At 41.1% G+C, this 27,859-nt stretch overlaps 1 long non-coding RNA gene across 1 annotated transcript; it reads left to right on the forward strand.

Moving 5' to 3' along the window:
- Positions 1-372: 372 nt before the first annotated feature.
- On the forward strand, positions 373-26,672 carry LOC123992507. The gene is made up of 4 exons (XR_006831257.1): positions 373-587; positions 21,202-21,369; positions 25,535-25,740; positions 26,489-26,672. It is a non-coding gene; the product is annotated as an uncharacterized LOC123992507 (long non-coding RNA).
- Positions 26,673-27,859: the final 1,187 nt, after the last annotated feature.

Genomic DNA, 27,859 nt, shown 5'->3' on the forward strand with positions numbered 1-27,859 from the left:
CTATCTAAATTAGACATTGCAGAATTAGTTTATGTTAGTATAACTCTTTTTGGAATGTAGTAGCCTGGTTAGTGTCCAGTTATGTAGCAATCCACTGTACATCAAATGTTCAAAAAACAATAAAATACATGCCGGTATGCTTACATTGTTGCTTGCAATGCTGGGTAGAAGTACCCTCGATTCTTGAACGTTTCCTGAAACTTCAATTTGGGCCTTCAAAAGTAAATCCACCGAACATTAAAAAAAACATGGACATAATAACCCAGTATTCTAATTGAGTAGCCAATGCTGCTTCGGTTTTTCGATTATAAATCAATTTGCAGATCATTAAAGTAATTATTACAACACGGGAAAATGTCCAGAATCATCAGGAGCGAACAGTGGGATATCATGTTGGAAGACCTGACTGTTCAGATATGTCCACTGAGCGACGCTGTGGCCCGCTTTTTGGAAGGTATACATGCGCGAGATGGAAGGCGGAAGCAGATATCCTTCCTTCGGGAAGTGCACGGAACCGTTATGTGTTAGACAGTTGACGGTGACAATGATGGGGGAGTGAACTACAGCTATTTAAAAGGAAACTGCAGGTAGGTGAAACCCTCAGACTATGCTTATCGCGAGTATGCAAATTAAGCATACAAGTCTTCATAATCTAGAAATGCATGGTTAATAATTCTCAGAGCATGGCGTCAGGGTGAGTTGTTGGCTATACTCATCTTGGAAAGTCACACCTTCCCCCGAAATAGTCAAACACTCAGTCAACGCACAGATAAACAAAACACATTACAAAATACATTTTTCAAATAGTGTCTAATTCATTTGTCCTCCTTTGTCTGTTCTGGGGTGGCCTTGTTTGTAAAAGCATGTGCACATGGAAGCTCTTGCATTGCAGGAAATGCCACGTAATGTTGACGTGTGATCAGATTCACTCAATTAATTTACAGCTTTTATATTTTATACAGTGTATTCAGTATCATCAATGTAGTTTCCATACACATGTATTGTAATATAGTCTGTATTGATAGACTCTCACTAGACAATGGGATATGGGTTCAACAAAGTAAATGAAAAATAACAATAATATTCCAGAATCTATTTTAGGCTACTTGGGTCTATCTTTATTTCTGTAATTCTTGCTTCTTCTCTCTCTCACACACACATAGCCTTCAGTCTCTTTAATAATTGTGAATTAGACCTACCTGCAAATCAGTTAACAAATTTGACTCATCAGACAACTTGTAAAACAACAACAGTCCTTTCTACAAAGTACATAGCTGGTGAAGGATTAGCATTGGACCATATAATCTGCCCCAGCCATATTATAGAAACAATGTTACTATGATCTGGTGAAAGGTTAAAAACAGGTCACGATTTCATACTCTGTAGTAGGGCTGGAAATTGCCAGGGACCTCACGATATGATATCACAACATGCCGATAAGATATGTATAGCGTTCTGTGTGTGTGTGTCTATATTATATATATATATAATATACAATTTTATTGAACCTTTATTTAACTAGGCAAGTCAGTTAAGAACAAATTCTTATTTACAATGACAGCCTACCCCAGCCAAACCCAGACAGCGCTGGGCCAATTGTGCGCTGCCATAAGTGGACTCCCAATCACGGCCGGATGTAATACATCCTGGATTCAAACCAGGGACCGTAGTGATGCCTTTGCACTGAGATGCAGTCAGTGCCTTAGACCACTGCCCCACTTGTTATGGTTCGATACTGTGATTCTATTGTGATTCGATGTTCCAAATATATTGCTCGCCATATGTCTGCTGTAGAGGGACAAGAGAGAGCTTTGAGAAAATTAGTTGTCATCAGTCATGGGAAAACAAATGGTCTCCCTATTTAAAAAGAAGATGGAGTACAAGCTATTGAGGAAAATACTGGAGTTTTGGTGCAGGTACAGCCAACTAGCGTAAAAATTATATTGCGCTATTGTGGATACGATATATCGCCTAAAATAATATCCCGATATGCAACTGTATGGACCCACTCCCATTATTACTCTGAAGAAGGTTCCATACCGAAACGCCTATGAACTTGCAGCACGTCATCCAGTACACTAATAAGATAGGCCCTACCAAGATTTGAGAGCTGAAAGAAAGCAAAAAGCAGGTTTAAAGCCCAAGCCCGTCGGGATGTATCCTGGGGTGGGACCCCAACAGATGGGAAGTACTGTAAGAGACGAGTCCAAGGTCAATCTGAGATTCAGTGATAAAGCTGTGGGCACTGCTCTTAGCAGTGTTTTTAAAGTTGACTTAAGAAAACAGATTGTATGGTCAGACAAAACTCAAGACCATATTGCAGCATTTGTTCATGCTTCTTTTGTGTAGATTGCTACAGGCAGTATTGCTGCCAGACACCAAATGGTAAAAAAAAATGGTGATCATTATGTTTGTCTGGGAACGGGCCGGACGGGGGTGCTGATATCTAATGGACAGTTTTTCCTTTGTCCCTTTTTTATTGCTAACCTTGATTTTCATGTTTCACAGCTGATGCATTCAACAGCGGGCGATGTGGAGGGAAGGTTAAAGCTGTCTGAACATGTGCTACCATACTACAGTTAATTAATTGGTCAAGTCAATAAATGAACTTTATCTTTACATCTATTAGTGCACTTAACTGTGGAGTAGCTAATGTGTGTGCTTATCTAGAGCATAAATAGAGTGCATATTTGGCCATTAGTTAACACTTCATAGAGTCTGTTTTGATAGGGTGTTGTTAAGACTTGTGGGACTCCTCTCGGTCCGGTTTCAGTCATTTATTCCTGGATGCTGTAAAAACACTTGCTGTGGTTTGGTAGATTAACAGAAAGCCCCCTAATGGAGTAATTACACAGAGCCAAACATCTATTTTTCACCTGTGCTCTGCCATTACTCTCCGTCCCCCATCCACTCCATTGGAAGTCACTTACTCTCCTTACAATGAGTTATCATTGACTGCCATTTAGGCGTTCTGGAGCAATTTGTCTTACTGAGGCCGTGGGCCGGCCTCATTGCAGTGAACAATCATTCTCTTTCCAATATATAAAACATTCATGGGGAAAAAAGGAGAGAAAACACTGCACAAACAGATAGTGGAGAGTGGCTAATAGATACTCTGAAAGAGACATACAAGAAAAATAATGGAGTAGATTAAAGAGGAAGGTACATGCCTGGACGTTGCAGTACAAATATAGAGACTCTGCCATAGGGCTGGAGTTCCAGAAGTCACATTATATCTGTCAAATGTGTGTGCTACGTTTATTAGTGCTTGAATTTACTGTAAATATAAACTTGAGACTAGATACTTTTCAAATCATGAACTGTTATTTGTAAAACACTTATCAGAATGATTGAACACAAATTTAATCTCATGTAAATATCGTTTGACTTTATTTGATATGTGACACTGGAATTTGACATAAGTAACATAAGTAACCTTTTTCATGAGACCATAGTGAGGTGTGATAAGATATGGACAAATTACATTAGGTATCATTAATCCGGACTTCTTTTAAAACGGGCACTTGAGAGATATAGTCTCTTCTTTTCTCCTTGGCACTTAATTGATCAAATAAAGATATGGATTGGCTCAAGGATCCTCTCCTCTGGAGAAGACCCTGTGGACCCCATGGCCCTGAGAGCACTGGAGATGTGTACCTTTCTCACTTTGAATCAACCAGATAAGACATGTGTCAACCGTGCTGTACAGTACTAGTCACAATAGTACTAGGGGTGTTATACATAGCCTACCCACTATCTCTCACCTACTGGAGGTATGAATGGATATTGCTTTACTTTTACACAGCCCATTAAAGTGACATGCTGTTGATAGTTTATTTTTAATTGTCTATGACTCTAGTTTAGTAATGGAGCATTATTGCTAAAATCATAGACAGAAATGTTACTTTTTGTGGGTTGAAAAATATATTGTACAAGTTATTAAATATATATTTTTTAGTAAGTGTCTATTGTGACTTGTCTTTATTCAACATTCATTATTTGATATTAATGCATTATTTATTCAGAGCTCATTATGTGACAGTGTGTAGAATGTGGTGCTGATTGTATTTGGAGAGCAGAACATTCAAAGACACATAAAAGGCATGCCAGTGTAAAGTGCATTTGGGTGGAGTTCAGGGTTGGTTAGCAGCATACTGTAATGGACTGTCTTTGTTGTGGAGGGGAGTCTCAAATCAACCCAGACCATCAATTGTACCTTGGACATGAAGGTTAAGAATTTTTTTCTGCTTGAGAAAACAATAAACCCAAGACTTTCCATCATGTTACTTAGCTTCTTGACACATTTGAACTAACTATAACTAACAATCAGCCTCAACATACAACACTATGTTCTGTGAACATTTCCCAAAACATTATAGCCACAATTGCATAGGCCTGTCTGACTTGTGCATCCCATTCAAACTGGCTGCATTCCCCTGAATGGTTAATAGTGTGCTTAACTCAGTGTTTGTTAGATTACTCAATCTCACTGCATAGCACAATGACAAATAACCATTATTTTTCTTGCACTGATAATCAGGACAATTTAAACATGTCTTACCAGCACAAGTGAAACCATTAATCCTGTGTGATTCTGCTGATAAGTGGTGACTGGGAAGTAATGGCCATGTCGCCCAGAAAAAGAAAAATATGTGAACAATTAAAACAAGATGGCCATTATCTGGCAATTCCCTACTCCCTTTTTCATTAACAGTGTTGTAAGTGAGAAGTTCCTTTGTTACTGAACTGAATATTGAGTCATGGCTTTTTGGTGGATTTTAACATGGTGCAGATTAGTCATGTAACATGTTAGAAAATCATGTAATAAAGGAGCCTAGTGATTATTTACTTGATGAATACAAAAGCTATTCTGAATAAAAGTCTGTTCTCATGACATTTGCTGATGTTTTAAGGTTCTGGGTACAATATGTTGACTTTTCCAGGCACCTCTGACTTTTGCTTAGTTATTTGAAAGCTACTTTAACAAGCTACAATGTATGATGGTTCTTATTCTGTAGTATGTGTGCATTCTTTCAAGCAGTAGGATTATATTGTGTCTGGAGATAAGTCCATTCACATTTCATGTTCTGCTTTGCCCTAAAAAAGCAATGTGACATGTTTGGGCCGGAGGGTTATAATCTGGTCCCCTGACCGTAGTGAACACACCCTCATTTCTGTGGCTTGACGAAGAGATTGGTGTGTATTATGGTAGAGATTGGTGTGTATTATGGTAGAGATTGGTGTGTATTATGGTAGAGATTGAATTATGGAAGTTGACAGTTTTACCCACATTTTTTGTGGGCAAAATGTGTCACAAGCTTTTTAGTTGATGTTTCTAATTGCAAAGCACATTATATGAATTTCCTCCTACGTATAGCAATAGGAAAGGGGCATCACAATTATAAATGACATTTATGCAGTCTTTCAAAACATCTGATATTATTTCATTCTGCTAAATTGAATTTAACACTAACCCAGTGTAGTCAAAATATCAAAAGCAATTGCAATTTGTTTTTAATAAATGTCAGATTTGCTTATTTTCAGTTCATATTTTGGCACATGGTAATATGTGATAAAAGAGCAGAAATTAATTTTCTTACCCTTAATGTATAGCATCTGAAAGGACACTTGTCATGTCTTCGAAATGAGAGAACAGTGAGAGGTTTAATTTCGAGATGGTCAAAACAAAAACTTTCACATGGGCCTCATCTCATTAGAATATTATTTCCAAAAAACCTCAAACAATCCAATTGAGATGAATTCCACATGTAGTTCATATTAACCGTTCCATATTAAACCTGGAACTTTGCATTCTACATGCCAAACAGACAGTATGTTGGCAGAACCACCGTGCCTGGCATGTAATATTCTGCATTATTTTGGCCGTAACTCTGTTTAGATCAAAGGGATTCGGGGGGGACTGAGTTTCAAATCCCCCAAAGCCTGTTTTGGCTACTCTTTATTTAGCTCATTGGCATTCTGACCCCATGCTTCTTACACTTTGAACCCTCAAAGTTTGGAAAATCTGAAGCGCTTCTTTAAACACATTATCAGTGGGCCAGATTAAAGAATATCACTAAGCATCTTAAGGTTTTAGTGCAGTGTGGCGGCATGGTTTGGGCCTCTGGGGCCATTTACCACCATATACTGTATTAACAATGGCTGAGAAAACAGACCGAGGGGGGTGGAGAACTTCTCTCATGCTAAATTGAGTTTGGGTCACATTAAGTAGAGTTAGATGATTTCAATGTTTTAACTAAACACATCTTGATTTTAAGTTCATTTATAGGTCTTAAATTCATTGTAAACATGTACTGGCTTACTCTAACACAAATTTGTATTAGAAAAAGAGGCATACATTCAATCAAATGGTAATGAAATAGCTTTTAATTGGCCACGGCCCTCTATCAGGTATATTCCCAAATTAGTCAATGCATTCACACATCTTAACAATTTGCCATATGTGTGGTCCGTCTGCTTTAGTCACATGGGTATTGTACCTTTTCAATCCAGAATGAAGTAAATGTTTTACCTAAACAGATATGCATGAACTTGTAGAAGTGTATGTTAAACAAATGTAGTTTCTAATAAGTGTGAATCCCTACTTTGTTATTTTGGTCATGTGCAAAAATGCACAGGATTGAATGCTGTCTGTTTGTTCCCCATCAGACTCTAACACCCCTTCAATCTCATCAGTCCTCATGATTAAGATTTGGCACCTTAGACCACATTGTCTTCATTTGGAAATATTTCAGCTGCATTTCTGCCACTCTGAAGGGAGATGAAGATAAAGGAGAAGCAGGGAAAAAACACACCCTGTTGTGTGAATCCTAGAGAAGGCCTTGAAACCTGCCATTCATCCCTTTCACTTCATCAGCTGAGTCTAATTGCCAGAGAGGACAGGAGACCCCAGGCCCGATTGTTCCTTATCCTCTTTGGAGCCTTCGCAGGCATGAAAAGTGAAAGGGCCGCTTTTGATCTTTTTTCAGTTTTTTTCTTCTCTGTTCTGTCATCTCCTGCTATCCTTTCCCTCAGAGTGACACACTCTTTTCACACTGTGCCCCCTTCTCCATCCACACAAAATAATTATCAAGCTCTGCTTCATCAAATAATGGTAGAGATAGGAGGTCACGACGGGGAGGGCCAGAGGTCTGGAGGGGTGGCCTTAGGACTAGGTGGAGCTCCCAGCTCATCTTAGAGGCATGCTCCTTAGCTTGGGGTACCTTTATGTATCTTGACCCCGCTTTTCCTTTGCCAGTCCTAATGAGACCCTCTCACGCGGCCGCTGCAATACTGGTCCTGTGCTGGCCGGGTTGGAAGGCCAAAGTACAATGAGACACAGGGCTATGCTGAGACAAGGGTGCATCTGTGCTGTCTTATTAAGCCTTGGAAAGGAGCTCATGTTTCTCAATGTCCCATAGGAGCTGTGACCAGATCTATTGACACCTATTTGTCCTTTGCGGTCAACACCTTTCAGAGGAGCAGCCTACACTCACAAATTCTTATTAGGAGTAATTCTGGGCAGCTTATTTGGAGAGGCAAGTGCTTAACTTGGTTTAGGTGGCCATGTGAGAAATGGAAAAATTCTGATGACAAAGAATGTCTAAGGCCATTCCAGTCAGAAGAAAACTGCCCTTCAATATGGAATACACTCCAAGGATACCTTCTCTGTGGGTACTTATACAAGCACCAACCACTTTTTGAGCCTCATTACTCCCTTGTTGAGATATAGAGAGCCTGGGTATTGTTAATCATTATACAATGGGTGGTTCTTATCCTGAATGCTGATTGGTTAAAACTGCATTCTAGCCAGTGTCTATTCCACAAGTTCCCACCGGCTAAATCTATGACGTTAAAATACGTATTTATTCTGTTCCATCTGACTGCACAATCCGGTGCATCATCAGTCCAGCCAGGCAACTAATAAACCTGATCTCCACTATACAAAGCATGTATGCATTATTTCACATTTATTTTAGACTAACATTTCGTTATCAACAACGGAGATTTGTATAGACTTTGCTGTCTGTCTCCCCGACATTTGCAACATTGTTTCAATATTCAAATTCTATCTCCTACTGTCCCATAGTAATGAACGTGTCTGGACGAGACAGACAGAGAGACAGAAATCATGAATCAGTTGGCATCATTTTTATGGATATATACAAAAATATATATATTCTATTAAAACAAAACACAGTTAATGTGCAATCTTTCCAGCTTTAGTTTGAAGTGATTATGTACTGTAGCTGTGTTGTTGGCTAGCTCCTCTGAACAACAGTGTCCTGACGAGTGAGCACATTTTCTATGCCAGGCGAAATCAGGCGCCTCATTAGCTCATTGTTATGGATGTCACTAGAAAAAAGCTTAAACAAATGCAGCTACTTTGCTGTTATTCTGGCTGCACTTTTTGATGTGACTGTAAGTTAGCCGTAGTTGGCTAGCGAGCAAGCAAGGGATAAGAACGTTGCCAGCCAGTATGGCAATGGAACATCTAGAACGAACGACTGGATGCATAGATACAGAACAAAAAGACTGAACGACTGGGTCGCATCCATAGATACAGTACAAAAAGACTGAACGACTGGGTCGCATCCATAGATACAGTACAAAAAGACTGAACGACTGGGTCGCATCCATAGATACAGTACAAAAAGACTGAACGACTGGGTCGCATCCATAGATACAGTACAAAAAGACTGAACGACTGGGTCGCATCCATAGATACAGTACAAAAAGACTGAACGATTGGTTCGCGTCCCTAGAAACTCTAGATTTGTGTTGGGACTATATCTTGTGGAAGGTTGAAATAGTATGAATAAATTAATCAAAATAATGTTTTTAATTAAAATATGTCAATATTATTTGAATAAGTTGGTAACCTGTTGTATCAAAGTGATAATGCCCTCGAAGTCGGTGTTTGGAGGATATATTGACACAGTTTCGTCTCGGGCCTAACAACACCTGTGCCAAGATATCCTCCAAACACTGGCTTCTCGGGCATTAGCACTTACATATTTCGAACTTGAAGTTCTACAAACAGGCTAACTTGTGTTGAATAGTTGTAGAGAGAATGCAGAAGTCAGCTAATTGTGATGTAGTCTATTAATATGTTATATACCCTGAAACTAGCTTATATATTTTACATAGCAGATTGCGTTGCAGTTTATTATATGGAACCGACACTATTTAGTATAAAAAAGCGCAGACGGCCTATCATTTCTACAGTTTATTATAATGATCACAGTCTATACATTTATATCTCTGCGATTCATGTAAGTCATACTCTATGATAAATACAGTGACTTGGCTATGTCCTCTACCTTACTAACAAAATGGACAATGGGGGAATAGTTTAAACAGACTGAACCAAAAATGACAAACAAATACACAAGTAGGCAAACTAAAACCTTTAAGCAATCATGTAAAGCACGTCTAACATCTGAACAGTGAGAGAAAACAAAGCAGGGCTCCTGTCAGAGCATCGATCTACTCCTGAAGGCACACAGAAACACAGAGCTCTGATTGCTCCCTGCCTCTCCCGCTCCCTGACTGCTTCTCTCCCGTGCCTGCCTCCAACTCTTCTCTGGCTCCTCTCTGAGAATGTGCTTATTGATCTGGCCCACTTCTATAGAGTTAACTCACTGATATATCCTGACCAAGGGCTTTCTTGGGACTGAAATCGTTTGGAATGCTGGTAAGAAACTGCATTTAAAAAGACAATATTCAAAAGAATACAGCCTGTAACACAAACTTCCCCCTTGTGCCTAGTGAGAGACACTTTGACAGTTATGGAGAATAATATCAGTCAGAATATGTAACGAAGTGTAATACAGTATACAGTAGGTCTGGAAGGTTAGTTATGCCATCAGCGGCAGCGGATCTTACTCAAATTAAAATATGGCTACTGGCTACTAGTAGCTAGTGGTGTTGCAGACAGTATTGTTATTTCAATATCAATATTGCCAACATTTACTAAAGGTCTCCTTCTAGTTTTCCTTTTCAAGTGTTGTGCTCTTCAACATTTGTCAGCACATTTATGGTAGAATCATTGAGTCTGAAATCACTGTGTGGGGTTCTGGTGTTTACTTGTCTGTATTGCGTATGTGTAATCAGGTTCATAGTGAGTGGTTATATGTCGATTTGTGTGTATTTTAGCAAGTGTCTTCTGTTGTCATGTTTGTAGCGTTCCATGTGGGAGGGTCTGTTGAGAAGTAAGCCATCTGTAGTGTTTTGCCGGTCGACATGTTGTAAAGCGAGATTTGAGAGTGTGGGGAGACTTGACTTGTCAAATCTTGGCACATAATGAGACAGAAGGGAGTGAAGGCAGGAAAGTGTCCAGAGATAAACAATTAGATAAGTCCCAGTGGTAAAGGGCATGGGCAATGGGAGGACGCTCCCAAAAACAAAATCAATATGGCTTCCAGTAAGGACACACTGGGGTAAAGTGATGAAGGGGTTAACACTTATTTCTCAGATCAAGACACACAGAAGAACAAAGTCGCAGCTTGCTCAAAATCAATAGGGCTACTGGTGTGAGCATGGATTGAAGAAAGCTGTCTGTCATCCTACACACTTTTTAATACTGTATTTAATACACAACAGTCACAGTATTACATTGTAGATCTAATAAGAAACAAAGACTTAACACGCATACCAGCAGAAAGCCGTGGTATATATCAGCAGGGATAATGAACTGAATTAGGCCAGCCAGTCTCACAGCAACAGCCAATTTTGAAATGAATTGAAAGGATCTTTAAGTAGGCGGCATTTGGGAATGGTGGATTCACACACCCTGATACAAACATAATAGAGCCTGGTCCACAGACAGCGTGGGCTGTCCCAAAGCGTCCTATCCCCTCTCAGGCCCTGCCCAGACTCGCAGGTCTTATCTCACATCTCACCACTGTTCCCAGCAGGCCTCACAGGGGTAGTGCTGCCAGGGCAGGAGGGTCGGACTGGAGGTGGGGCATCCCGCTATGTGCTTGTACTGGCATTAAAGAAGACAACAAAAAAGAGATGGTGAGGGGCTGAAAAAACAAGTTGTTCTGCGACTGCTGCTGTTAGGCTGGTCTGGTCTCCTCAGAGACTTGGAGGCGCTGACCAGAAAGGTGTGAGTGAGCTCTGGCCGGCCCGTCGCCTCGTCTCCACGGAGACAGGGACAAGGCACCCCTATGGGCTTGTCTCCGTTGTGGCCCGGAGCAGGCGGGAGCATTTGGGAAGCAGCCTGACCATTCCCTTGGCTCCAGGGGGACCAGGAGCCACTGCTCAAATGACCTTCAACAACCTGTCAGCCTGTCATCTTTGCCTGGGGAATTAGGATTTTTGGGGGATGTCTATAGAGACACTATTGACTGTGCCAGTGTATATTTATTTGGAGAACAAAGGGGATCTATATTGTGGTAGAGAAGGAACTATGTACAAAGGGATATAAGATCGGAGGGTGCCTTCAGAAAATATTCACACCCCTTGATATTTTCCACATTTTGTTGCATTTTGGCCTGAATCTAAAATGGATTCAATTGAGATTTTGTGTCACTTGCCTACACACAGTACCCTATAATGTCAAAGTGGAATAATGTTTTTAGAAATGTTTACAAATGAATTCAAAATGAAACGCTGAAATGTCTTGAGTCAAGTATTCAACCCCTTTGTTATGGCAAGGCTAAATGTAAAAATTTGCTTAACAAATTTGCTTAACAAGTCACATAAGTTGCATGGATTTTTGAATGACTACTTCATCTCTGTACCTTACACATACAATTATCTGTAAGGTCCCTCTGTCGAGCAGTGAATTTCAAACACAGATTCAACCACAAAGACCAGGGAGGTTTACAATTCATCGCAAAGAAGGGCACCTATTGGTAGATGGGTAAAAAAAACAGACATGAATATCCCATTGAACATGGTAAAGTTATTAATTGCACTTTGGATGATGTGTCAATACACCCAGTGACTACAAAGATACATGCATCCTTCCTAATCCTTCCTAACTCTGTTGTCGGAGAGGAAGGAAACCACTCAGCGATTTCACCATGAGGCCAATGGTGACTTAAAAACATTTACTTAATGGCTGTGATAAGAGAACTGAGGATGGATCACCAACATTGTAGTTACTCCACAATACTAACCTAAATGACCAAGTGAAAAGATGGAACCCTGTAAAGAATAGATTAGTTATGTTTTTAGCAACAAAACCGACATGTGCGCAACTATGGGGCAAAACAGACTGGGATGGCTTAGGTTGTTGACCACATGTAAGCTGTATTTCATCTCCAATGTTTATTGAAAACATAAATACATCTCCACAATTAGCACTTGTTTCTCAAAGACATCATTACAGTTGTTGGTGAACTAGCTAGCATTTATTTTGCCATATTAAAGTTGACATGAAATCAGTCAAAACACCTCAAAACAAGACATGGTATCAAGAACAAGATGAAATGAGTCACTTTTGATTCCTCACATGGCCGTTTCTGGTCATTCTTGGTTGCAATCTGGCCATACAGAATCACGATACGTTGATTTCTCACCATCGTTTTGGTTAAGTTGTCAGCTAACATATCTATAAAAAATATTCCAAAACATGCATCCTGTTTGCAATAAGGCACTAAAGTAAAAGTTAAAAAGTGGCAAAGAAATGTACTTTATGTCCTGAATAGAAAGTGTTATTTTCGGGGTAAATCCGACACATCACCGAGTACCATTCTTGATATTTTCAAGCATGATGGTGGCTGCATCATGTTATGTGTATGCTTGTTATCTGCAAGGGAGTTTTTATTTTAGGATAAGAAGAAACTAAATAGAGCTAAGCACAGGCAAAATCCTAGAGGAAAACCTGGTTGTCTACTTTCCAACAGACACTGGGAGACACATCTACCTTTCAGCAGGACAATAAGCGAAAACACAAGGCCAAATATACACTGGAGTTGTTTACTAAGATGTCATTGAATGTTCGTGAGTGGGCTAGTTACAGTTTTGATTTGAGTTGGCTTTTGATTGAAGGATTTGAAAGATAATAATGTGAGTGTTGTACAGTCAAGGTGTGCAAAGCTCTTAGCGACCTACCCAAAAATACTCACAGCTGTAATCGCTGCCAAAGGTGATTCTAACATGCGATGACTCAGGGGTGGGAATACTTATGTAAATTAGATATCTGTATTCCATTTTCAATAAAATTGCAAACATTTCCAAAAACATGCTTTTACTTTGTCATGTTGGGGTATTTTGTGTAGATGGGTGAGAATAAAATAGATTTAATCTGTTTTGAATGCAGGCTGTAACACAACAAAATGTGGAATAAGTCAAAAGATATGAATACTTTGTGTAGGCAAAAAATGATAGTCCCACTAAGCGCAACACAGATGGGATGGCATATCGCTGCAGAATGCTGTGGTAGCCATTCTGGTTAAGTGTGCCTTAAATTCTAAAATAAATCACTGACAGTGTCACCAGCAAAGCACCATCACACCACTTCCATGCTTCACTGTGTGAACCACAAATGCGGAGATCATCTGCTCACCTACTCTGCGTCTCACAAAGACGAGGCGGTTGGAACTAGAAATCTCAAATTTGGACTCATCAAACCAAAGGATAGATTGCTCATGTTTCTTGGCCCAAGCAAGTCTCTTATTGGTGTCCTTTAGTAGTGGTTTCTTTGCAGCAATTTGACCATGAAGGCCTGATTCCCACAGTCTCCTCTGAACAGTTGATGTTGAAATGTCTGTTACTTGAACTCTGTGAAGCATTTTTTTGGGGCTGCAATTTCTGAGGCTGGTAACTCTAATGAACATATACTCTGCAGCAGAGGTAACTCTGGGTCTTCCTTCCCTGTGGCGGTCCTCATGAGAGCCAGTTTCATCATAGCGCTTGAAGGTTTTTGCAGCATCAACATTGTCATAACTACCTTGTCCAAACTTTTGACTGGTATTATATATATGTGCTAATTTGATATGCTAATACTTCCTTTGTTTCTATTAGCCAATCTTGATGTGGAAAGATTTTAAATGCTGGACTAAGGCGATCTACTTTCAGATTTTGGATTTGATTGCTCTATCAAAAATGAAACAGCTGGCAGAAGAGAAAAAGAAAAAACTAAATTAACATAATTAGACAGCAATAATAGCTATCATCCCAATTCCTGTATTCTACTCTGTCTTTACTTCTAAGAGCAGAACAATGGAGTGAAATTACTGTTTGGACAGGCCCCCAGGCAGCATTCTAGTTCGCAACATTTGATTTAAAAGAGGGAAATCTAAAATATGTAATCAGTAGCACCTGCCATGATTACAGGCTATGTCAAATGAAAACATTTAACGATAAACATTACTTCAGACCCAACCACTGAAGCAGTCTACATTGTACAATGTGCTGCAAGTAAGCATAGTAAGTACAGCCTTGTGTTCACCATCCCCTACTAACCTATCCTCAGGGTGAGTGCTTGTGGTTTTCACTCCCAGGTGCACTGAGAGTGGACATATTCTCAGAGCAGTTACCCAAAACAGCAATCATCGGTTATGGGTCCAGTCTGTAAACCAGGATGTACGTACTGAGTCATACAGTACATGTCTCACCATCTGCATTATCAATTTGTAAGTCGCTCTGGATAAGAGCGTCTGCTAAATGACTTAAATGTAAATGTAAATGTAAATCTGCCCTTAATATTGCAAATACTGTGGCGTGGTGCTTCTAAAGATAGCTTTTTATTTTGTGTACTAGGGTGACTTTTTCTTGTGCCTCTACTGTCTTGATTCCCTCAGTTGCGCGGGGATAGTAAAAAATATAATGTAAATTGTCTTCCTTTAAGTCGTATGGGATTGGCTATTGGATGACAACATGACTATCACACAGGACAATGTTGATGCTGTAATAGTCATTGTAGATATTGCATAAAAGGAAAATGATTGTAATATTGGCAGTTCATGGATTGTTGTAAATAGTATACTGAAAACAACAGCAAGTTAATTGCATATCAACTAATTCTGATCTCTTTTAGATTTGAGGTAATCAACATGATTATATCAGGTAAGTCATGGATCCATTTAGTTTGTCGTTTTGGAAAATGCAAATGGGATATGTCTGTTATAATAACAAAACAGAATCTTTCGTCTCAGTTTGATATTGCACAGTGCCATCAAACCCATTCCCAGGAGACACTTTGGTGACACAATCTGACAAACCAACACAAGCAATTGTGTTGAAAAATCTGTGCCTTTTTTCTTTGAGCCAAAAAGAAAGAGGATTTTGAATAGTGTGGCGGTGGTTCTTTATGCAGAGCTGAGATGCGACGCCTTCCAGACGGTGAGAGATGGCAAGCCCTAATAATACAGAGCTGTACAATGGTTCTGACAGGCGAGCAATAAAGCAATCAGGGTCCCAGGCATTCCAAATCTCTTTAACGCCCACCCTCTAACAGTCTGAGAGAAGGGCTGCTGACCTGTGGGCTGTCAATCATGGAGGATACCTGCTAGAGCCTGATCAGGGAGAGCTGAGGGCACAAGTCCATCAGATCTGTTTTCACACTACACACACTAACATTGGAAGCATAACCAAGAAGAAAAAAAGCCATACCGCCTCTCTTAATTAAGAGTGTAGAGAAAAGAGACTTGTTTGGTTTAAAGAGGGTCTTCGATGTAGGAGGGATAGAGTGTGGAATCCCAGTGAGACAGAGAATAACCTTTTCCCTTGATTTAGGAATTTAAGCATCGATCTGTCACACTGTTGTGTACAAGGAAGAGCTCTCACTGGTGCATTTCAGCTGGGGGGAAAATAAAAGCATTAAAGCTAGTTCATTAGCTGTCTGTAGCTCATTCCAGCAAATGATAATACTGTGGTCAGTTAATGGTTTTCTAGTGTTTCCTACAGAGCCTCCCTGTCTGAAGGCTGCCTGCTGAAAACCTTACACTTGTTTTTTTTCTTCATGTGGGGAGTCCGGTCTTCTGCCTGGTTCAGACAGTTGGCTTCAGCCAGTGGTCATATCTGTGAGAAGTCTGGCTACATGGGCTCACTCTAGAGTCCTCTCACTGCAGCACCACAGCAAGCCTTAAAGATGTTGATCCCACATCCTGCTGTACTGTAGACTGGAAATTATTTATCGTTTTTTGGTAACTTATATTAGTCTTTTTTTATACTTAAAATATACTCAAGTATAGATGGGTTAGGGTTAGGGTCATCTGATGCAATTTTGTATTTTGAACGTTATGTACAGTATCTTGAAAACTTGACTGCTGACATGCAAACCATTTTGGGTCTATATCAACAACGATTAGTAGTTTCTGGGTGGCGTTTTCCTTTAAGGTGCTAGAATGAGAGATTAACAAGATTTGGCAGCAAGTGATGAGTTCTGCAGAAGTGTTCTTTATACGATCCCTATGAGACCTCCAGATTTTACCCCAGTGTTTTCCTGAACAGAGCTCAACTGGAGCCTTGCTAGGGGCTCTGGATTGGCTGGTTCCTCCCTGGAACTGGATGGAAGGTCCACATGTACCTCACCCTGAGGAGCTGAGGGTCACTGAGAGGCAAGGTTACATGAGAGGCAGAGTGCAGTGGACCATTCACCATGCCACGTCTTGCTCAGGTCTGCTTAGCGACTGGCTTTCTAGTCATAGCCTTCTGTCTAACAACATCACTGTCTGTAACTGAGGCCATCCAATGTATTTTTGATGTGAAGGTTTTCTTTCTGTTTGACTAAACCCAGATGTCTAGATTTTTAAATATCTGGCTAGCCAAAACTCAATACAGTTGCGTTTTTCCCTTTTTTGTTGTACTAATAATATATATATATATATATATATATATTTTTTTAAATGTATTTATTATTATGAATGTCATTTTGTCATAATTATTGAGGACCGAATAACTATCTTATGGATATTGTTGCACTCGCTTTGTATAGGGGTCCTAGGCCTAGTTACATTAATGAATGTGTGCATTTCTGTGAGAAATCAGCATTTTGAGGACCGTGTTGGATGCACATGTGCCCCAGAGACAGCTGCAGCTTACCAAGTTAAGGGCCAGCTTAGTCATGACCTCTTGGTCGGCCAGTCCAAGCGGATCGTTATGTTAAGATGGGAACGAAAACATAAAGTACATTCGGAAAGTATTCAGACACCTTCCCTTCTTCAACAGTTTGTTATGTTACAGCCTTAATTCTAAAATTGATTCAATAGATATATTTTTTCAGCAATCTACACACAATACCCAATAATGATAAAGCAAAAACATTATTATTATTATTTATTTATTTTTGCTAATTTATACAAATAAAAAAACAGAAACACCTTATTTACATAATTATTCAGGAACATTTACTATGAGACTCGAAATTAAGCTCCGATGCATCCTGTTTCCATTGATCATCCTTGAAATGTTTCTACAACTTGATTGGAGTCCACCTGTGGTAAATTCTATTGATTGGACATGATTTGGAAAGGCACACACCTGTCTATTTAAGGTCCCAGGGTTGACTGTGCATGTCAGAGCAAAAACCCCAATCCATGATGTTGGTGGAATTGTCCGTAGAGCTCTGAGACAGGATTTTGTTGGGGCACAGATCTGGGGAAAGGTACCAAAACATTTCTGCAGCGTTGAAGGTCCCCAAGAACAGTGGCCTCCATCATTCTTAAATGGAAGAAGTTTGGAACCACCAAGATTCTTCCTAGAGCTGGCCGCACGGCCAAACTGAGAAAACGGAGGAGAAGGGCCTTGGTGAGGGAGGTGACCAAGATCCCGATGGTCAGCTTTTATGGTAGAGTGGCCAGACGGAAGCCACTCCTCAGTAAAAGGCACATGACAGCCTGCTTGGAGTTTGCCAAAAGGCACTTAAAGATTCTCTGGTCTGATGAAACCAATATTGAACTCTTTGGCCTTAGTCAGGACTGTGGGAAAGATGAATGGAGCAAAGTACAGAGAGATCCTTGATGAAAACCTGCTCCAGAGTGCTCATGACCTCAGGCTGGGGTGAAGGTTCACCTTTCAAGAGGACCACGAAGCTAATCACACAGCCAAGATAACGCAGGAGTGGCTTTGGTATAAGTCGCTGAATGTCCTTGAGTGGCCCAGCCAGAGCCTGGACTTGAACCCGATCGAACATCTCTGGAGAGACCTGAAAACAGCTGTGCCGTGACGCTCCCCATCCAACCTGACAGAGCTTGAGAGGATCTGCAGTGATGAATGGGAGAAACTCCCCAAATACAGGTGTACAGTGCCATGCGAAAGTATTCGGCCCCCTTGAACTTTGCGACCTTTTGCCACATTCCAGGCTTCAAACATAAAGATATAAAACTGTATTTTTTTGTGAAGAATCAACAACAAGTGGGACACAATCATGAAGTGGAACGACATTTATTGGATATTTCAAACTTTTTTAACAAATCAAAAACTGAAGAATTGGGCGTGCAAAATTATTCAGCCCCTTTACTTTCAGTGCAGCAAACTCTCTCCAGAAGTTCAGTGAGGATCTCTGAATGATCCAATGTTGACCTAAATGACTAATGATGATAAATACAATCCACCTGTGTGTAATCAAGTCTCCGTATAAATGCACCTGCACTGTGATAGTCTCAAAGGTCCGTTAAAAGCGCAGAGAGCATCATGAAGAACAAGGAACACACCAGGCAGGTCCGAGATACTGTTGTGAAGAAGTTTAAAGCCGGATTTGGATACAAAAAGATTTCCCAAGCTTTAAACATCCTAAGGAGCACTGTGCAAGCGATAATATTTAAATGGAAGGAGTATCAGACCACTGCAAATCTACCAAGACCTGGCCGTCCCTCTAAACTTTCAGCTCATACAAGGAGAAGACTGATCAGAGATGCAGCCAAGAGGCCCATGATCACTCTGGATGAACTGCAGAGATCTACAGCTGAGGTGGGAGACTGTCCATAGGACAACAATCAGTCGTATATTGCACAAATCTGGCCTTTATGGAAGAGTGGCTTGAAGAAAACCAGTTCTTAAAGATATCCATAAAAAGTGTCGTTTAAAGTTTGCCACAAGCCACCTGGGAAACACACCAAACATGTGGAAGAAGGTGCACTGGTCAGATGAAACCAAAATTGAACTTTTTGGCAAAAATGCAAAACGTTATGTTTGGCGTAAAAGCAACACAGATAATCACCCTGAACACACCATCCCCACTGTCAAACATGGTGGTGGCAGCATCATGGTTTGGGCCTGATTTTCTTCAGCAGGGACAGGGAAGATGGTTAAAATTGATGGGAAGATGGATGGAGCCAAATACAGGACCATTCTGGAAGAAAACCTGATGGAGTCTGCAAAAGACCTGAGACTGGGACGGAGATTTGTCTTCCAACAAGACAATGATCCAAAACATAAAGCAAAATCTACAATGGAATGGTTCAAAAATAAACATATCCAGGTGTTAGAATGGCCAAGTCAAAGTACAGACCTGAATCCAATCGAGAATCTGTGGAAAGAACTGAAAACTGCTGTTCACAAATGCTCTCCATCCAACCTCACTGAGCTCGAGCTGTTTTGCAAGGAGGAATGGGAAAGAATGTCAGTCTTTCGATGTGCAAAACTGATGGAGATATAACCCAAGCGACTTAAAGCTGTAATCGCAGCAAAAGGTGGCGCTACAAAGTATTAACTTAAGGGGGCTGAATAATTTTGCACGCCCAATTTTTCAGTTTTTGATTTGTTAAAAAAGTTTGAAATATCCAATAAATGTTGTTCCACTTCATGATTGTGTCCCACTTGTTGTTGATTCTTCACAAAAAAATACAGTTTTATATCTTTATGTTTGAAGCCTGAAATGTGGCAAAAGGTCGCAAAGTTCAAGGGGGCCGAATACTTTCGCAAGGCACTGTACCTAGCGTCATACCCAAGAAGACTGTAATCACTGCCAAAGGTGCTTCAACAAAGCACTGAGTAAATGGTCTGAATACTTATGTAAATGTGATATTTCTGTTTTTATTTTTTAATAAATTTGCATACATTTCAGATGAAACTGTTTTTGCTTTGTCATTATAGGTAATTGTGTCCAGATTGATGAGGACCATTTTTTATTTAATACATTTTAGGATAAGGCTGTAACGTAAGACATTTTGGAAAAAGTCAAGGGGTCTGAATAATTTCCGAACTCATTGTACATATGGAAGCAGTCTCTAAGGTGCAGGGTAGAGTAACAGCTCGTAGCTAGCTAGTAACAGTGAGTAAGGTTTAGGGCAGGGTACTGGGAGGATGCCTGCTAGTGGTTACTGTTTAAACATCTATATGTCTGCAGGGCAAAGGTCTAACCTTGGTTTTTAGTGGACTGCTCTATAGAATCCAACTTCAGTTGACAAAAACATCACCTTACATAGAGATGAGGAAGGTTAAGTCTGTTTTTACATTTATGCAAAGTTTGGCAGACAGTACCAGGAACAAAAAATGTAGCCTTAATTAGCAGCTGGTACATGCACAAGAGGTTGCCTTGGCTGAAAAAAGGGATTGCTGAGGCGTTGTCGGACCTCTAAACCTTTGTTACCAATGACATGTCATCCCTCACTCTGTCATGTTTAACTAAAACCAATACCCATTCAAAGCAGAATCCATCAGTTGTAGGTAGTTCAGAAGAATGACAGATTGCCTTTCCTCTGCACTCAAAGCATCTGGATCCTTTCTCTACTGCTCCCCCTCTATTATGGTAAACAGCCTGAACAACAGCTGGGCGATGGGAATTTACAAGTTAATCAATTGTTAGTTAGGAGGCACACTGATGCCCTATACCCAACCATCTGCAAGTTAATATTAATTTACTCTGCTGATTTTCCCATAGGCAACAGTCCATTTATTGATTTATTCTTGGGGGATTCACCCACACTTAAAATTATTAAGTAATTTCAGCAGGAGAAATATTTTAACCAAATTAAAAGGTTGCCTTCAGTGTAATTGAATCTGTGTGGGATAGAAGTTTACAGTCCAAGCAAGTTAAAACACTTGGATGCTATTGAATTCCGATGGTGTTAAGTTGTTTCTCTTTATGTTGCCAAAATAAATGACAGAGCAGAACCAATTGCCAGTGGATTATGTTGGTCTGCTATTGGTTCCAGTGGGACAATCTAGACAGAGACAGCAGTCTGATAACAAGTCAGATTGAGTTTCACTTATTTGTGGTGTATCCAGGTGAGCTCTGTTTACCCTGGAAACTGTGCTTCCTGTTAAAGTGTGTCTGTCTTGTGTCTTTGTGTCTCCTGTCAGGTGTTGGTGCCTGTGGCTGCTGTGACTGTGGAATGCAGGGTCCTGGTCCTTTGTTCCATCCTGCACTCAGCGAGAGAGATGAGACACGCAGAGGCCCATCCAAGCAGGCCAGTCATGATCACTCTTCAGCACACATTCTACATTCCAATAGGTTATCTCATGTGCAAGGTAAATGTTGGGTCCAATTCACACACAAACCGTGGGTAAGTTAAACATATTATTCCCTGCAAAATATTACGTTTACTTTCTTTAGTGTATGTTCACACAGTTTATGAAACCTTAATTTGGATTCTTGTAGTTCAATAAAATAAAATAAATGTAAACTTCCCCCAGAAAATCCCTAACCTCTAATTTTGTCTGATAAGATGCTTAGTGTTGTTGTCTGATAGTCTTTGGAAAAGATTTTGTCAGGCACTTTGTATCTGTCAAAATATTTTTCAATCTGCCAGGTTGCAATGTTACCATAGAGTAAGAATAAAAATACTAGTGAATTTGTTTTTTGATATTGTGATAGAAAGCATATTGTATATTTGGGGTTTGGCACAATTCTTTCAAAAATCAATTTTGGCCATGGGATCTTGGCTGCCTTGAGACAGAGTTACAATAGAGGTCACCCTTTACAACTGTGCTGCGAGAGCTGGCATTCACCTTTACCCAACTTCCTATCTCTGTGAAGAAACCATGCTTTGCTTTATTTATAATATAGCCAACCTCGCTGTGTAGCCCCTGGCCCACTCCCTCTCAAACATCACACAGTGAGGTCACTTCCCTCCTCTGCACCTCCACTGCCGCTCTAGCATTCCAACATGGCTTTAGGACAGCAGCTCAGCAAACCACCATACTCTTCAAATCACAAAAAAGCCCAGAACAGAGCAGTGCTGGACGGGAGCCAGGACCCAGGCCCTGAAAGCCCAGATCAGAGCAGTGCTGGACGGGAGCCAGGACCCAGGCCCTGAAAGCCCAGATCAGAGCAGTGCTGGACGGGAGCCAGGACCCAGGCCCTGACAGCCCAGATCAGAGCAGTGCTGGACGGGAGCCAGGACCCAGGCCCTGAAAGCCCAGATCAGAGCAGTGCTGGACGGGAGCCAGGACCCAGGCCCTGAAAGCCCAGATCAGAGCAGTGCTGGACGGGAGCCAGGACCCAGGCCCTGACAGCCCAGATCAGAGCAGTGCTGGACGGGAGCCAGGACCCAGGCCCTGACAGCCCAGATCAGAGCAGTGCTGGATGGGAGCCAGGACCCAGGCCCTGAAAGCCCAGATCAGAGCAGTGCTGGACGGGAGCCAGGACCCAGGCCCTGAAAGCCCAGATCAGAGCAGTGCTGGACGGGAGCCAGGACCCAGGCCCTGACAGCCCAGATCAGAGCAGTGCTGGACGGGAGCCAGGACCCAGGCCCTGACAGCCCAGATCAGAGCAGTGCTGGATGGGAGCCAGGACCCAGGCCCTGAAAGCCCAGATCAGAGCAGTGCTGGACGGGAGCCAGGACCCAGGCCCTGAAAGCCCAGATCAGAGCAGTGCTGGACGGGAGCCAGGACCCAGGCCCTGACAGCCCAGATCAGAGCAGTGCTGGATGGGAGCCAGGACCCAGGCCCTGAAAGCCCAGATCAGAGCAGTGCTGGATGGGAGCCAGGACCCAGGCCCTGAAAGCCCAGATCAGAGCAGTGCTGGACGGGAGCCAGGACCCAGGCCCTGAAAGCCCAGATCAGAGCAGTGCTGGATGGGAGCCAGGACCCAGGCCCTGAAAGCCCAGATCAGAGCAGTGCTGGACGGGAGCCAGGACCCAGGCCCTGACAGCCCAGGCAGCTGGGGGTGTGCTCTAATAGGGGAGAGACAATGAGAACTTGCTCACCTCCTACGCTTTGCATTTGGATGTCGAATCAGAGTTTGAATCAGGTTTCATAGGTTTTTCAAAAGGTCTTGTAAATGTTGCTACGGAAGCTATGTGTAAGACATAATGATGTGCACACTAGTATGGCATTTACATAAAGCATGTTGTTTGAAACATTACAAATAGTTAATATTAGCCCAATTGATTTTCATAATTTACTAATTAAACTGATTCTCAGGAGAGCACTGCTAAAAATACCTCAAATGTACTACAGTTTATCTGAAATGCACATGTACAAAGATACAGATAGTTGTAGATATAACAGACCTTCTTTTCAAATTATGTCTCAAACCTTGTCAGTTAATACAGTTTGTGTGTTTTCCATTAAGTTTTGAGTACAGTTCAGGTCGATTTTAAAGGGCTTAAAGTCTGCTGGCTCAGCCCTCAGAAATATCTGGTATTGGCAGGCTTACAAGCTCATTGGAGAGGAGCATGTCTCCAGTAACAAGCTATGGCAAAGATAGCTTCAACTGCTATGTTTTCTTTAGTTGAGTATCAAGCTAGCCAATTAGACATGCCAGAGATGGAAAATGAGGTTATTGAATACAATATCGATTGTTTCTGAATAAAATTGATCAATATGTGATGTTGTGATTGTTTTATAAATCCATGGTTATGGCTGGCTTGTTTCTGATGACTACCTTAACAACTGATGTAGCCAATCATGGTAATAGGCTACTAGATAGCTAGCTGGGACATCTGACAATACTTGAATGATTCAATTTGGTTCGATAGTCAAATGGAGATGGCATTTGTCTTTGAGTTGATTACGCAGTAAATCTATTCTTCCAGAGAGCAGTTGACACAGCTAGTGTCATCTTTGAATTTTAAGCTGGACTTGATAGAGTATATGCTTCTGCTCATTACTTTATTCAAGTGGGTTGACTATTAGTTATTGCATACTCATTATTTATAGAACATATTGTGCTACATTGGATTGTGTCTACAGTAGTTGGCTCTTGACAATCAAACCTGTTTTAATGTAAGTTTCCCATGTAAAGCATCATATTGACTGCAGTAACGTTCAGGTCCATGTTAAACTAGACTGATTTAATGTGTGCTGGTTTAATGAGTAATAATTAACAGATCACAGAGGGGTAGATGGAGTTTCTGCTTAAATGACCTCTTTGTAGCCTCATAAGCCACCAGTGATAAATCTCAGCCAGACTTCCCCGTATCACTAAAACCCAAACCTCATTCAACTTCACATTCATCAGTGTTTGGCTGAAAGTGATGACAGAGCACTTTCAATTATGCTGGTAACTGACTCTGGGAGCAGTTCACATCTGGGCCCAGACAGGGAGAGTGGAGGAAAGCAGATGGGGGAGGGCAGAATAGCTGGTAGGGTATCCATTTGACTCACCCCTGAATAATAAAAAGTATGGGGTCACTCAGGGACATAAGGGTGGCCCTAGGCCCTGGGAACAATCTACCTATTTTGTGTTCTGTCACCTCTATAGTCTGTTTTATGGTTTGGAAATCCTCCATCAGCTGGGCACTAGGAACACTTTGGTGATTAAAGGCTGGAGTATCAAAGTGTCCTCAGTCAAGACCCTTGTCTAGTAGCAGAGGGCCTATCAGCTCTCAATAGGTAGGGTGGGGCTGGGAGTAGGAGTGTCATTCTTAACCCGTAGCACCAGAGGCAGGAACAGATTTTTCATAATCCATCTGCTGTTAATGTTCATACCCCAATTTAAGTGTTCTCGTTTTCTGTTTTTTTTTCTCTCCAAATTGTGTAATTACATTATGTGGAGTTGAGAGCTGAGTGTGTGTGCTCTCCAAAAGTTAACATAGTGATGTTTAATTGGAGTGATTTTATTCATAATTACATTATCCTCTCTGCCACTTTTGGCATCCACTTTGTTTAAAAAGCAAGCTAATTTCATGATCTTCAAAATCAATCAATATTCACACTATTGGTATTCAGAAATGCAATATGTATAACTGTAATTGAGAGAGAATAACTGCAAGGTAAAACAAAAACAATAGTCCAGAGTGAACACCTCAGTAGTAGAAACATATTGGTAGGAACAATAAATAAAACAGTATTTTTTTCCACTTCTTTCAAAATGCTTTTATTACATAAAAAACACACAGTAATATCCTCCAGAGAGACTGATCTTTTAAAGAAGCTCTGACTCCATACCCTTCATGAAAGAGCCACACTAACATCAGGAGTCCAGGGCCTTTGCTCACTCACTTCAGGCAATTATGACACAGAGGAGATCTTTGGCTGTTCAGAGTGCCCCAAAAGAGAAAAAAAAGCAAATAATTTCCTTTTCTTCTAGGCCCAGTTGTAAAAATAAGCTTGCTTTCCTCAATTGCAGTAACCTCTTAACCTCTGCAACAGCAGCACGGATGTATCTCAACAAGCCATGGGGTAAAACAAATCACTTGTGATTTACAGAATGATAAAGATTTTAATAGCAGCTATGTTTCTTTCTAAGATTGGACTTCATTTCCAAGAGTCAAAGTTTCCTGGGCGCCCCAGGCTTTTAAAAAACAGTAATTGGCCAGCAGAGAGAGTCTGCATCTCCCTGAGTGATTGAGGGCATTTGTTGCTGTGAACTTGAAGGCTTCCCTCAAAAGATCATGGTTCCAGGTTACGAGAGCCTGTAACATATGGAGCAGGATCCAATTCACATCCCCACAAGTAAGACTTCTTTTTCATATATAGTTTTGTTTAGGGAGATAACCTCTTGGTACAACTTGAGAGTTTGATTGGTAATTAGTTTTGTTGCCAAATAACACAGCATGAACTAAAAGGGTTTGGGTTGTTGAACCAAGCAGGAACTTGCATTACTGCAGAATAATTGTCACGAAAAAGAGCAAGACATGGTCAGCTACCCTGGTACACAACTTTCAGAGAGTATTCCCAGTGAAATTACCTGTTTCTTTGACAACGAGTTCTGTGTAATTCTAGCTCCTCCTTTTCCCACCTGGCCTCATCCTGGAAACTGCACATGATTCATTCTTTCTCTTTTTTGGCATTATTTTCCCTTGCCGCCACAAGAAAATAACAAAGGTTTAGGAGATTCTGCCGTGAAATAACATATCAAAGTTACCCTTCTGGTGTATAGTATGGCTCATTTAAGTTTTTTTTTAACTACTGGCAGAAGAATGTCAATTTACAGCATTGAATCAAAACAAAAAAGTCAAAATGTCATTCAAATAAATGGCTTTTTATTTTATTTTTTATTTTTTACTTCAAAGTCAGTCTTTGCCTGGGGTTTTCAAAGCATATGACCTCCTCAGTGCTTTTTCTGGGCATTAACATTACCCAGAGTGCAGCACAAAAGAAACCAGTAGAGCATTGCAGGACCTCTGTAAACCTCACTGACCAGTGGCTGTAAATCTTTCACTGTTCTGTGTTTTAACCAAATCCAATACCTTTTCAACAGCACATCCGTCACTGCCGCAACAGAGAGAACGAGGACAGAGTGGTTCCAATTGTGCCGTATAACAGCTTAATCAACGCCCATCAACTACTGCTAGAGTTTCCCGAAAGCCTTGAGACTTACTGCTTGAAGGACTCTCAATGAAAACCACCCCTGTAACAGCTGTCATATTTAAAATAAAATAAATGGATGGATGCAGATATATGTGGTTTATGCTGTGTGGGCTGCTATCTATCCTAACATGTTCTTAAGTGGGCAATCAATGGGGCTGTCATCCAGTTCTCTTTCTCATAATTAGTAATCCATCAGCTATGGAGACTGTCAGTATAAGCAGGCAAGGATACATTACATGAAAACTGACTGCCAGTCTTTCAGCGAAGATCCTTTATCTGATACGATGGTATTGTCTAAGTCTCTTTTAACTTGACTTTGGAAATTGCTGAACACTTAATGAAAATTTTAACAACGTGGATAGTGATATCTTGGAAAGTATTGCAATGGCCTTGGTCTGGCCTGTAAACCAATACAACATCTCCTTTAGACTGAACAGTATTCAGGGGGAGAGTCTAATTCTCTGTTCTGTCCTAAGGCTTTTGGTGGACACTTCGTCACCATTGTGGTGAAGACTAAGACACATAAGGCGTAGTCAGGGACAGGGTGCATTAGCATTTAAACAGTTTGGCGGCTACAATTCTCTTTACCATCAAATTCAATTCAAATTCAAAATTCAATCAGTTGTATGCATCAGGGTGGATCTTGACAGGGAGACTCCGGTAGTTGTTGTTTTTAGTGAAATCCACCTGAGAGGAATAATGAAGTTTGCCTCTGTACTGGTGGTCTCCTTGTTAGTGTTGGGAGTGTTAGAGCTGACAGTGCAGGTAGCTCAAATGCCACTTAAGGTTTTAGCTTCAGTGGCTTTTGGTGCAAAATGACCGTGACCTGTCACCTGTGCAGCCTGAGCCCACATCCCACACCCTTTCTGCCTGACAGACACTCAATGGCAAGTGTCTGCCAGCATGCCGAGGGGACGGAGATAAAGATGATTACCACACCCCTCCCTCTCAACGGCTGTCAACATGTTAGCAGAGCGTAGAGAGGGAGAGAAAGAAAGCAGGTGTAAAAGAGAGGTGCTCTTTAAGAGGGAGGAGAAGTCGAAGAAGGCAGTCAGGATTAATGATCGGGAGGCTAGTCTGTGCCGTTCAGTCACAGTTGTGGCAGGCACGCAGAGTGCAGTCAAGTGGAGAAGGAGCTGGCCTGGGTTGACAGGTGGCCTCCAACAGAGATCTGCTCACGTGATGAGTATTAGTGAAGGACATTTCTAAGCAGTTCTCTCCAAAAATGTGTCTTAATTTAGGTCATCGTGGCCCAGCCCTC

The sequence above is a fragment of the Oncorhynchus gorbuscha genome, linkage group LG02 (assembly GCF_021184085.1).
Source record: "Oncorhynchus gorbuscha isolate QuinsamMale2020 ecotype Even-year linkage group LG02, OgorEven_v1.0, whole genome shotgun sequence".
Classification (NCBI taxonomy): domain Eukaryota; kingdom Metazoa; phylum Chordata; class Actinopteri; order Salmoniformes; family Salmonidae; genus Oncorhynchus; species Oncorhynchus gorbuscha.